This window comes from Bombina bombina, chromosome 9, assembly GCF_027579735.1.
Source record: "Bombina bombina isolate aBomBom1 chromosome 9, aBomBom1.pri, whole genome shotgun sequence".
NCBI lineage: Eukaryota > Metazoa > Chordata > Amphibia > Anura > Bombinatoridae > Bombina > Bombina bombina.
Genome location: NC_069507.1, coordinates 71,523,521 through 71,537,846, shown reverse-complemented (window position 1 = coordinate 71,537,846; position 14,326 = coordinate 71,523,521).

The window sequence follows — 14,326 nt, the reverse complement described above, 5'->3', positions numbered from 1 at the left end:
TTTTGATACAACAACTCAGCACAACCTTTCTAATTGAAACTAGGAGTAACGTCTCCAAACGAATGTTTAAAGGACTGTGGAGTATACTCAAGTAAACAAACGAAGATCTACAGGGAACCAGCGCCTCCTTTTTTGCACTGTTATATTTTGATCTTGTATTATAATTTAACATATGTATGTTATATCTTAATAATTAATAAAGAAAATTTGAAACCTTAAAAAAAAAATAAAAAAAAATTTAAGAACTCTCTCTGAATCACAAAATAAATCATTTGGGTTTTATGGTATGGGGAAGATTAATCACACTCTTAAAATAGCATAGAAAGGTATATACACAACTCTAGTTTAAATTTTACTCTAATTTTGTACTCACTACTAAGGGCTAGATTTATCAAGCTAGGGCAGACAGGGGCGTACATATTCACTCCTGTCCGCCCCAGCTCGCCAGTGGCGGGCAGCAGTTTGCTGCCGGAATTTAGCATTGCACATGAGCGCTATTTTGCGCTTGCATGCAACACCACCCCCTGTCTGCACATAGCGAATCACTAGTGGGCAGGAGCTTTCAATCTCTCCGGTTGGACGAGAGTGGGGATATTGAAATTTCCCAAATTCAGTGCAGGTGAAAACCTTTATATGCACACGAACAGCAAAAATTGTATTACTAATAAATGCTTTATGTAGAGCTTGGAGTATAATGTATAGGTACGTACGGCATCTGCACAATAATATTATTATTTTTTTGCGTTTCCCATTATACCTATACCACATGATCCCTCAGAATCTCACAGTTACAGCCTATACTGTAATTGTAGCCGATTTTCTTTGAAGAAGCACCCACCTCATGATGGGATGAAACACTGTCTTAAAGGGACAGTAAACTGTAAAACTTACTATCATAGATATGAAAGCACTATTTAAACATGTCCAAAATGATGAAGCTAAAACAAATGGCAAATGGATGTTAAAGGGACATGAAACATAAACTTTTTCTTTCATGATTTAGGTAGAACATACCATTTTAAACAACTTTCCAGTTTACTGCTATCATCAAATTTGCTTAATTCTCTTCATATCATTTATTGAAGCTGTAGCAATGAACTACTGGTTTCAAACTAAACATATGGGTGAGCCAATGACAATCGGTATGTATATATATATGCAGCCACCAATCAACAGCTAGAACCTAGGTTCTTTGCTGCTTCTGAGCTTTTCAACATAAACCTGTCAGCAATAGATAAAAAGAGAAGGAAGAAAATTAAATAATAGAAGTAATTTGGAAAGTTGTTTAAAATTGTATGCTTTGTCTAAATCATGAACGTCTAATTATGACTTTACTGTCCCTTTAAGGACTGTTTACTCACTGGCTGATAAGCAAAGCTCTTACTGTTTTAGTGGGCAGTGGCATGCAGGGACATTTATTTTACACACAAAAAAAATAAATTGCAAAACTTTTGGGTCCCTTTAATAAAATAAGCAATAAAGAAGCAGGAGAGAGATTTCAGTATTCAATATAGCCCATAAACCATAATCTCCACACAAAATATTGTTTACTTGAACATTATGCAGTTATGCACTACATATAATTAAAAAAATAATAAAAGTGAACTTTAGTGGAAAGGTCATTTAAATTTACACTTCTTAAAGGGACATAAAACGCAAAATGCTGCGCTACTTATTGGATACAACTATGTGTTTAACTGCGGAAAAAAGGTTAAACACATAGTTAAAGTCAGCTTCAGAGTAGCAATGCAATACTGAGAGCTAGCTGAACATATTTAGTGAGCCAATGACAAAAGGCATATGTTTGCAGTGACCAATTACAAGTTAACTCCCAGTAGTACATTGCTGCTCTTAAGCATACCAGTCTATGTTTTTCAACAAAAGAAAGCAAGAAAACAAAATACATTTTACAAAAGAACTAAACTGAAGCATCTCTTTAAATGTTCTATCTAAACCATGAAAGTCTAAATTTGACTTTCATGTTCCTTTGAAGCTCAGAAAACTACGGCATTTTTTTTTTTTGCACAGTTCTGAAACTTTTGTTTTATGAGAGGCTTTTTAAGTATCTAATTTATCTGTTTATCTCTTTTTACTGAATATAGTCATTACTGAACATATGTTGATTCTGAAAAAAAAACAACAACACATAAGGATGGTACGAAACGCGTCTGAATATTGCAAACCCAGCATATGTTGCTGGGGTGGGTGAGTATAAAAGAAAATAAAACAATACTTATTTCTACGTGTGAAATAAAAGTCATGTAATTCAATTATAACTTTTTAAAACTCGCACAGGGTTTATTGCAGTAATATATATATATATATATATATATATATATATATATTTTTTTTAGTTATATGCCTACATTATTATTAGAATAATATTAATAATAATAAAAAAAATACAATTATAATTACCTGTATCATCTTTTATTATTAATGCACCAACAAATTTAACCAAAGATATACATGATTGCATAAAAACATAAAATGAAATGGAGATTAAACATATCTTGCTTTTTTGTAAATTTTGTGCTTTGTCAAACGCTACCTTGGATGCTAAAAATCAAAATATATAACCTGCAAATACTAGGGGGCTGACTTATCAAATGGCGCTGTCGCATACGCTGTAGGCATTTATCATTGCACAAGCATTTCTGGTGAAATGCTTGTGCAATGCTGCCCCCTGCACATTTGCGGCCGCTAGCAAGGGGTGTCAATCATCCCGATCGTATATGATCGGGATGATTGCAGTCCGCCACCTAAAAGTGCAGTGTTCTTAAGACCGCTACTTCTTAACTTCTTTTTCTGGCGAGCCCGAAGGTTCGCAAGGAAAAAGCAACATCTGCTGCTTAGTAAATATACCCCTAAAAATCAAATAGCTGGCTCAAGCAATAGCAGCATTTTGAATTCATAGGTTACAGATTTAGATTTTGGCCTTTCTAGGGAGCTTGGGGCAATTTTTACACAAAAGCAAGAGGTGTTTAGCTCCCCTTTTAACAAAATATAGACCAAGAATAAGAGGACCGTGCCATTGAGCAACCATTATAGTATAAACAAAAAAGATGCAGTTTTGAGACCTCAAAAATTGCAAAAGAAAACAAGTTCATATTCAGTTTTAAACAAGCCAATATTAAAGTGAATGTAAATTTTGATGCTAAAGTGCCCGGTTTTTAAAACTTTGATTAAAAACAGGGGCACTTTAATTCATCAATATTTTCATTTCACTCCTGTTGTGAAAATAAACTTACTTTTTAATCTTCACAGCAGCTCCAGCTTCCTCCACCTGTTTCAAAGCCTCTTCCTGGGTCTAAAATGAGGTATCTGGCTTCCTCCAATCACAGCAGTGAATCAGACACTGAATCCCCCGGGGGGGAATCTGTAATTGGAGGATGACCTATCAATCATTTCTGACATCAGAAATGGCTTGTGAGACCGGAGGAAGCAGCAGCTGCTGTGAAGTTTAAAAGGTAAGTTTTTTGTCACAACAGGAGTGAAATGTAAATTTTGATGAATTAAAGTGCCCCTGTTTTTAATCAAAGTTTTAAAAACCGGGCACTTAAACATCAAAATTTACATTCACTTTAATGTTTTAACTTCGCAAGAGTTCAAAAATCAATATTTGGTGGAATAACCCTGATTTTCAATCAAAACTTTCATGCATCTTGGCATCCACAAGTCTTTCACATTGCTGTTGGGTGACTTTATGCCAATCCTGGTGCAAAAATTCAAGCAGCTCATCTTTGTTTGATGGTTTGTGACCATCCATATTCCTCTTGATCACATTCCAGAGGTTTTCAATGTGTTTCAGGTCTGGAGATTGGGTTGACCATGACAGGGTCTTCACCTGGTGGTTCTCCATCCACACCTTGATTGACCTGACTGTGTAGAATGGAGCCTTGTCCTGCTGGTAAACACAATCCTCAGAGTTGGGGAACATTATCAGAGCAGAAGGAGCTTTCTTCCAGGATAATCTTCTATGTGCCTTGATTCCTGTGTCCTTCACAAAGATAAATCTGCCCAATTTCATCCTTGCTGAAGGACCCCCAGATCATCACCGATCCTCCACCAAATTCACAATGGGTGTGAGAAACTGTGGCTTATAGACCTTTCCAGTTCTCCGTCTAATCATTAGATGACCAAGTGTTGGGCAAAGCTGAAAATTGGACTAATCAGAGAAGATGCTGGAATTGGACAGATTAACTTATTTTTTTTGCGTTATTCAAGGTCTGAAAACACTGCATCTCTTCTGTTGTCAGTAGTTTATAGATTAAAACAAAATATTAATTTCTTTCATGTAATTAGCAAGAGTCCATGAGCTAGTGATGTATGGGATATACATTCCTACCAGGAAGGGCAAAGTTTCCCAAACCTCAAAATGCCTATAAATACACCCCTCACCACACCCACAAATCAGTTTTACAAACTTTGCCTCCTATGGAGGTGGTGAAGTAAGTTTGTGCTAGATTCTACGTTGATATGCGCTCCGCAGCAGGTTGGAGCCCGGTTTTCCTCTCAGCGTGCAGTGAATGTCAGAGGGATGTGAAGAGAGTATTGCCTGTTTGAATTCAATGATCTCCTTCTACGGGGTCTATTTCATAGGTTCTCTGTTATCGGTCGTAGAGATTCATCTCTTACCTCCCTTTTCAGATCAACGATATACTCTTATATATATACCATTACCTCTGCTGATTTTCGTTTCAGTACTGGTTTGGCTTTCTACAAACATGTAGATGAGTGTCCTGGGGTAAGTAAGTCTTATTTTCTGTGACACTCTAAAGCTATGGTTGGGCACTTTTTTAAAGTTCTAAATATATGTATTCAAACATTTATTTGCCTTGACTCAGAATGTTCAACATTCCTTTTTTTCAGACAGTCAGTTTCATATTTGGGATAATGCATTTGAATCAATCATTTTTCTTACCTTAAAAATTTGACTTTTTCCCTGTGGGCTGTTAGGCTCGCGGGGGCTGAAATGCTTCATTTTATTGCGTCATTCTTGGCGCAGACTTTTTTGGCGCAAAAAATCTTTTCTGTTTCCGGCGTCATACGTGTCGCCGGAAGTTGCGTCATTTTTTGACGTTCTTTTGCGCCAAAAATGACAGCGTTCTGGATGTGGCGTCATTTTTGGCGCCAAAAGCATTTAGGCGCCAAATAATGTGGGCGTCTTTTTTGGCGCTAAAAAAATATGGGCGTCGCTTTTGTCTCCACATTATTTAAGTCTCATTTTTCATTGCTTCTGGTTGCTAGAAGCTTGTTCTTTGGCATTTTTTCCCATTCCTGAAACTGTCATTTAAGGAATTTGATCAATTTTGCTTTATATGTTGTTTTTTCTCTTACATATTGCAAGATGTCTCACGTTGCATCTGAGTCAGAAGATACTTCAGGAAAATCGCTGTCTGGTGCTGGAACTACCAAAGCTAAGTGTATCTGCTGTAAACTTTTGGTAGCTGTTCCTCCAGCTGTTGTTTGTATTGAATGTCATGACAAACTTGTTAATGCAGATAATATTTCCTTTAGTAAAGTACCATTACCTGTTGCAGTTCCAACAACATCTAATGTTCAGAGTGTTCCTGATAACATAAGAGATTTTGTTTCTGAATCCATTAAGAAGGCTATGTCTGTTATTCCTCCTTCTAGTAAACACAAAAAATCTTTTAAAACTTCTCTTTATCCAGATGAATTTTTAAATGAACATCATCATTCTGATTCTAATGATTCTTCTGGTTCAGAGGATTCTGTCTCAGAGGGTGATACTGATAAATCTTCATATTTATTTAAAATGGAATTTATTCGTTCTTTACTTAAAGAAGTTTTAATTGCTTTAGAAATTGAGGATTCTGGTCCTCTTGATACTAAATCTAAACGTTTAGACAAGGTCTTTAAATCTCCTGTGGTTATTCCAGAAGTTTTTCCTGTTCCTGGTGCTATTTCTGAAGTAATTTCCAGAGAATGGAATAATTTGGGTAATTCATTTACTCCTTCTAAACGTTTTACGCAATTATATCCTGTGCCGTCTGACAGATTAGAGTTTTGGGACAAAATCCCTAAAGTTGATGGGGCTATTTCTACCCTTGCTAAACGTACTACTATTCCTACGGCAGATGGTACTTCCTTTAAGGATCCTTTAGATAGAAAAATTGAATCCTTTCTAAGAAAAGCTTATCTGTGTTCAGGTAATCTTCTTAGACCTGCTATATCATTGGCTGATGTTGCTGCAGCTTCAACTTTTTGGTTGGAAACTTTAGCGCAACAAGTAACAGATCATGATTCTCATAATATTATTATTCTTCTTCAACATGCTAATAATTTTATCTGTGATGCCATTTTTGATATTATCAGAGTTGATGTCAGGTTTATGTCTCTAGCTATTTTAGCTAGAAGAGCTTTATGGCTTAAAACTTGGAATGCTGATATGTCTTCTAAATCGACTCTACTTTTCCTTTCTTTCCAGGGTAATAAATTATTTGGTTCTCAGTTGGATTCTATTATCTCAACTGTTACTGGTGGGAAAGGAACTTTTTTACCACAGGATAAAAAATCTAAAGGTAAAAACAGGGCTAATAATCGTTTTCGTTCCTTTCGTTTCAACAAAGAACAAAAGCCTGATCCTTCATCCTCAGGAGCAGTTTCAGTTTGGAAACCATCTCCAGTCTGGAATAAATCCAAGCCTTCTAGAAAAGCAAAGCCAGCTTCTAAGTCCACATGAAGGTGCGGCCCTCATTCCAGCTCAGCTGGTAGGGGGCAGATTACGTTTTTTCAAAGAAATATGGATCAATTCTGTTCACAATCTTTGGATTCAGAACATTGTTTCAGAAGGGTACAGAATTGGTTTCAAGATAAGACCTCCTGCAAAGAGATTTTTTCTTTCCCGTGTCCCAGTAAACCCAGTGAAAGCTCAAGCATTTCTGAAATGTGTTTCAGATCTAGAGTTGGCTGGAGTAATTATGCCAGTTCCAGTTCTGGAACAGGGGCTGGGGTTTTATTCGAACCTCTTCATTGTACCAAAGAAGGAGAATTCCTTCAGACCAATTCTGGATCTAAAAATATTGAATCGTTATGTAAGGATACCAACATTCAAAATGGTAACTGTAAGGACTATCTTGACTTTTGTTCAGCAAGGGCATTATATGTCTACAATAGATTTACAGGATGCATATCTGCATATTCCGATTCATCCAGCTCACTATCAGTTCCTGAGATTCTCTTTCCTGGACAAGCATTACCAGTTTGTGGCTCTGCCGTTTGGCCTAGCTACAGCTCCAAGAATTTTTACAAAGGTTCTCGGTGCCCTTCTGTCTGTAATCAGAGAACAGGGTATTGTGGTATTTCCTTATTTGGACGATATCTTGGTACACTGTCAGAAAAAATGTGCAAACATTGTACCTTTAGGGGTACAACAGCTTGTCACTGGGGCAGTACCCTCAAAGGTACACCCACTGTACCCTTTAACATGGGTACAAATTAGTACCTTTGCATATTGTACCTTTCAAAGGCAAATATGTACCTTTGGTGACTAGATTGGACCTCAGTGTTATGGTATCATATTGTACCCTTAAAAAATTATGCAAATCTGGCCTTTTAAGGGTACTGCCCCAGTGACAAGCTCTTTGTACCTCATGATGGCAAATTTGTACTTAACACAGCATATTACAAATGCTGTTCCATTAGATTTTTACATATCATTCAAATATGCATTCATTTAATGTGTACTTTTTCAGACACTATAACAATAGCCATACTGTACTTTAAAAGTTTGGATACTGTAGCTATATAACAAACCCCAAGACTGCTACAAAACTACCTGAAAGAACCAAGCTAAACAACCAGTTCCTAAACAATAACTCAACATATTGAGTATCACTCTGTACTAGACTCTAAAAACACCCCATTTAATTTAGGGTGACATGCCACATAAAACATAAATATATAGAAAACATATAGAAAATAACATAATAATAATAAAATATAACTTTAATGAAAAGAAGGAGGATTCGGGGGAGGGATAAATGATAAAACTCATAACCATACATTAAATTGTCACTATGCAAAATATATGCAAATGAGTCTATTTCCCTAGTACACATTTTGGTGATGAACCTGCTACCAATAGATGGAGCTGTGTTACATATGTCAGATGGCGCTATGGCATGTTACACAATGTCTGTATGTAACTGGGGAATGGTTACAATTTTTTTTTTGTTCTTAAACAGCACTTGTTTATTTTATAGAGTTTAAAACAAAAAAAAAATCTTTGTAATTTTAGTTAATATATTTGCTTTATGTTTAAGAGTTAACATCTTGATGCTCTAAATATAAACATTAAAATGTAAAGTGCTTGTTTACCATTTAGAACCAGCAACACAGTATCATTGACTATATGGGTTATTAAGTATATATATATATTATTTTTTTTTGCTTTGCCCACTTCTGGCATATTACCAACAACGATTGAACATAATTATTTTGCTGTACAACATGTATGTTGCATTCATTTTGGGTGACTGACAGTTATGTGAATATGAATAATTGAGCTGTACAAATGATATGGACTTGCAGGGTTTTGCAGCCTTGAACCACCCATCCCCCTCAACCTTTTAGTCACACAAGTGATTGTACCTTTTTGGGGGGATTAAATGGTACAGACATGGACCCTTTGACAGTTGGAAACATATTTGTACCTTATTTACCGCTAAACGGTACATATTAGTTCCTTAAGGTGTAATTATGATCCATTGAGGGTACAACCACAGCAGTTGTACCCTAAGTGTTCACAAACGGACCCCAACCGTACCCTTTTTTCTGACAGTGTACTTGCTCAGTCTTCACATTTAGCAGAATCTCATACGAATCGACTTGTGTTGTTTCTTCAAGATCATGGTTGGAGGATCAATTCACTAAAAAGTTCATTGATTCCTCAGACAAGGGTAACCTTTTTGGGTTTCCAGATAGATTCAGTGTCCATGACTCTGTCTTTGACAGACAAGAGACGTCTAAAATTGATTTCAGCTTGTCGAAACCTTCAGTCACAATCATTCCCTTCGGTAGCCTTATGCATGGAAATTCTAGGTCTTATGACTGCTGCATCGGACGCGATCCCCTTTGCTCGTTTTCACATGCGACCTCTTCAGCTCTGTATGCTGAACCAATGGTGCAGGGATTACACAAAGATATCTCAATTAATATCTTTAAAACTGATTGTACGACATTCTCTGACGTGGTGGACAGATCACCATCGTTTAATTCAGGGGGTTTCTTTTGTTCTTCCGACCTGGACTATAATCTCAACAGATGCAAGTCTTACAGGTTGGGGAGCTGTGTGGGGGTCTCTGACGGCACAGAGGGTTTGGGAATCTCAGGAGGTGAGATTACAGATCAATATTTTGGAACTCCGTGCAATTTTCAGAGCTCTTCAGTCTTGGCCTCTTCTGAAGAGAGAGTCGTTCATTTGTTTTCAGACAGACAATGTCACAACTGTGGCATACATCAATCATCAAGGAGGGACTCACAGTCCTCTGGCTATGAAAGAAGTATCTCGAATTCTGGTTTGGGCGGAATCCAGCTCCTGTCTAATCTCTGCAGTTCATATCCCAGGTATAGACAATTGGGAAGTGGATTATCTCAGTCGCCAAACGTTGCATCCGGGCGAATGGTCTCTTCACCCAGAGGTATTTCTTCAGATTGTTCAAATGTGGGAACTCCCAGAAATAGATCTGATGGCTTCTCATCTAAACAAGAAACTTCCCAGGTATCTGTCCAGATCCCGGGATCCTCAGGCGGAGGCAGTGGATGCATTATCACTTCCTTGGAAGTATCATCCTGCCTATATCTTTCCGCCTCTAGTTCTTCTTCCAAGAGTAATCTCCAAGATTCTGAAGGAATGCTCGTTTGTTCTGCTGGTAGCTCCAGCATGGCCTCACAGGTTTTGGTATGCGGATCTTGTCCGGATGGCCTCTTGCCAGCCGTGGACTCTTCCGTTAAGACCAGACCTTCTGTCTTAAAGGTATGGAGATTGAACGCTTGATTCTTGGTCAAAGAGGTTTCTCTGACTCTGTGATTAATACTATGTTACAGGCTCGTAAATCTGTATCTAGAGAGATATATTATAGAGTCTGGAAGACTTATATTTCTTGGTGTCTTTCTCATCATTTTTCCTGGCATCCTTTTAGAATTCCGAGAATTTTACAGTTTCTTCAGGATGGTTTAGATAAAGGTTTGTCCGCAAGTTCCTTGAAAGGACAAATCTCTGCTCTTTCTGTTCTTTTTCACAGAAAGATTGCTAATCTTCCTGATATTCTTTGGTTCGTATAAAACCTGTCATTAAGTCTATTTCTCCTCCTTGGAGTTTGAATTTGGTTCTGGGGGCTCTTCAAGCTCCACCTTTTGAACCCATGCATTCATTGGACATTAAATTACTTTCTTGGAAAGTTTTGTTCCTTTTGGCCATCTCTTCTGCCAGAAGAGTCTCTGAATTATCTGCTCTTTCTTGTGAGTCTCCTTTTCTGATTTTTCATCAGGATAAGGCGGTGTTGCGAACTTCTTTTGAATTTTAACCTAAGGTTGTGAATTCCAACAACATTAGTAGAGAAATTGTGGTTCCTTCATTATGTCCTAATCCTAAGAATTCTAAGGAGAAATCGTTGCATTCTTTGGATGTTGTTAGAGCTTTGAAATATTATGTTGAAGCTACTAAGTCTTTCCGAAAGACTTCTAGTCTTTTTGTCATCTTTTCCAGTTCTAGAAAAGGTCAGAAAGCTTCTGCCATTTCTTTGGCATCTTGGTTGAAATCCTTAATTCACCATTCTTATGTCGAGTCGGGTAAAACTCCGCCTCAAAGGATTACAGCTCATTCTACTAGGTCAGTTTCAACTTCCTGGGCGTTTAGGAATGAGGCTTCGGTTGATCAGATTTGCAAAGCAGCAACTTGGTCCTCTTTGCATACTTTTACTAAATTCTACCATTTTGATGTGTTTTCTTCTTCTGAAGCAGTTTTTGGTAGAAAAGTTCTTCAGGCAGCAGTTTCAGTTTGAATCTTCTGCTTATGTTTTCATTAAACTTTATTTTGGGTGTGGATTATTTTCAGCAGGAATTGGCTGTCTTTATTTTATCCCTCCCTCTCTAGTGACTCTTTCGTGGAAAGATCCACATCTTGGGTAGTCATTATCCCATACGTCACTAGCTCATGGACTCTTGCTAATTACATGACAGAAAACATAATTTATGTAAGAACTTACCTGATAAATTCATTTCTTTCATATTAGCAAGGGTCCATGAGGCCCACCCTTTTTGTGGTGGTTATGATTTTTTTGTATAAAGCACAACTATTCCAATTCCTTATTTTATATGCTTTCGCACTTTTTTTATCACCCCACTTCTTGGCTATTCGTTAAACTGATTTGTGGGTGTGGTGAGGGGTGTATTTATAGGCATTTTGAGGTTTGGGAAACTTTGCCCCTCCTGGTAGGAATGTATATCCCATACGTCACTAGCTCATGGACTCTTGCTAATATGAAAGAAATGAATTTATCAGGTAAGTTCTTACATAAATTATGTTTTTACTCAAAAACATACCTACAAATAGTAAAACTAGAGAAACTGATAATTTTGCAGTGGTCCCTTAAGTTCCAGAGCTGTATGTATATATATATATATATATATATATATATATATATATATATATATATATATATATATATTTATATTTACAAACAAGTGCTGTCCCGCCTACTGAACCAAAAATGGGCAGGCTCCTTATCTTAGATACCTTCTTTTTCAAATAAAGATAGCAATATAAAGATAGCAAGGGAATAAATAATAGGAATCGATAATAGGAGTAAATTAGAAAGTTGCTAAAAAATGCATGCTCTTTCTGAATCACAAAAAAAATTGGGTTACATACCCTGGTGATTTGGGCCTGATAACATACACACAAGTTGACACAAAGGGGTTTGAATGGCTATTAAAGGGAACCATCCTCACCTGTGATCTGTTTGCTTATAATTAGTGTGTGTGTATAAAAGGTCAATGAGTTTCTGGACTCCTGACAGACCCTTGCATCTGTCATCCAGTGCTGCACTGACGTTTCTGGATTCTGAGTCATGGGGAAAGAAAAAGAATTGTCAAAGGATCTGTGGGAAAAAGGTAGTTGAACTGTATAAAACAGGAAAGGGATATGAAAAGATATCTAAGGAATTGAGAATGCAAATCAGCAGTGTGTGTGATTTTATAGGATCCTTGTTTTGCCAGTGCACACAAGTTATCAATATTGGTGGGGTTTCTTGGGAGCAAGCCATCTCTCTTTAGCTTATTGATATAATGCCTACACTGAAAGTACGCAAATCTGTGGGAATCAGGGAGAGCAAAAAAAGTTGTGAAAAGGAACAATTTCTAGGGTCAGCGGATTGAGGAGTTGTTTAATCATTGTGAGTTGTCGCCTATGCCATAGTTGGAACGCCTCCGTAGTGTATCCGGGTAAGAATTGTAAATTAACCTGGATCGGCAAGTATTTACTTGTCAATTTTTCTATCCCCCACAGCCTAAATAACTTAGCCCAGACCCTCAATGGGTCTCTAAATAATATATGATTCTGAATAAGTGTTGGCAGTGAGGTTAGGTCTGCGTGTGGTAGGAAAGCCAAATGTGTGGGTTTAACAAGGTTAGCTTCTATTATGGGGACAGTCGGTTGTTACCGACCAGCCAGTCCAGTGTCAATTTAGTTAGTGTGGCCCAGTTGTACCATGAGACATTTGGGAGGCGAAGCCCACCCTTGTCTAATGGCATGGCTAAGTATGCTTTCCCTATTCTGTGTTTCTTTCCCCTCCAGATGAACTGTCCCAGAGCAGACTGTAGTGATTTGGCATCTTGGTTGGTGAGAAGGAGGGGTAGCATCTGCAGAGGATAGTGGAGCTTAGGCATTGCAACCATAAAAAGATGGATTCTTCCCGTGAGGGACAGAGGTAAATTAGACCAACCCGAGAGCAGGAGCTTTATGTTTTGCATGGTGTTTTTGAGATTATAATGGTATAATTTATTGGGGTTCACGTGTATGTAAATACCTAAATACTTGAAAGAACCATCTGTGATTTTAAGTTTTGTGTGTGTTAGGTTAGTCTTATGTTTATTTTGTAACCAGGTGACTTCGGATTTGCTAATGATAATTTTATAACCTGTGAAGGTACCAAACGTTTCGATCAGGGCTAGGAGAGTGCCTAAATTGGTGGCAGGGTTGCCTACAAACAATAACAAATCGTCCGCATATAAGGATAGATGTTGCGAGCATTCAAATAGATCCAGTCCCTCATAATGCTGTCGGACATAACATACTAGAGGCTCTATAGCCAGGTCAAACAGCAGAGGAAAGAGGGGACAACCCTGCCTCGTACCTCTCTGCAGCCCAAATGAAGGGGAGAGTCTGCCATTGATTCTTAAAGACGCTTTTGGTAGTACTGTACAGTCTTTGAAGGAAAGTCATGGAATTGCCAGTTAGGCCAAATTTTTCCAATGAAGTTTACAAATGGTCCCACTCTATCCTGTCAAATGCCTTTTCCGTGTCGAGTGTGAGAAGGCAAGCATCCAGCAAATTAATAGGGTGTAATGATTGGGAATTGTACCAATAGTGGGAGGTGATTGCTAGCGTTTTCCTAATGTCAATCACAGACGAACGACCCTTGACAAATCCTGTTTGGTCAGTGTGTTCAATTCAGGGTAAGACTTGGGCTAGTCTGTCAGCTAATATCTTTGTTAATAACTTATAATCTCCATTTAGCAGTGAAATAGGGTGATAGGAGGAGGTATGTGTGGGATCTTTGTCAGGCTTAAGTATAATGCAGATGTTAGCTTCTATGAATCTGTTATCCATCTGAGATGTGCCTTCTAAGTAAGCATTATATAAGGAAGACAGAACAGGGGCCATTTCATCCGCAAGGAGCGCATAGTATTCTGTGGAAAGACCATCCAGGCCCGCAGCCTTCCCAAACTTGGCTTTGCGTATTGCTTTGATTACTTCATGTGGGTGGATACAAGCATTGAGAAGTGTGTTTTACTCATCCGTTAGTGTGGGGAGGTGTAATGAGTTCCAAAACTGATCTATCTCTTGACTAGTGTATAAAGCAGTGTAGTATTTGCCATGATTTCCTTATTTTCCGATGTTATTTGAGAGTTGCCAGCAATTTACCCGACTTATTTCCATGCCTGAAATATTGGCCATGTCTATGAATATTAAGGTTATTGTCCTGTTGGGCTAGATATGTGTCCCTCGCAAGTTTGAGGTCGTAGTATTTTTGTTTGGAAATGGGAGTGGGATTTTGAAAGTAATTATTATACGCTT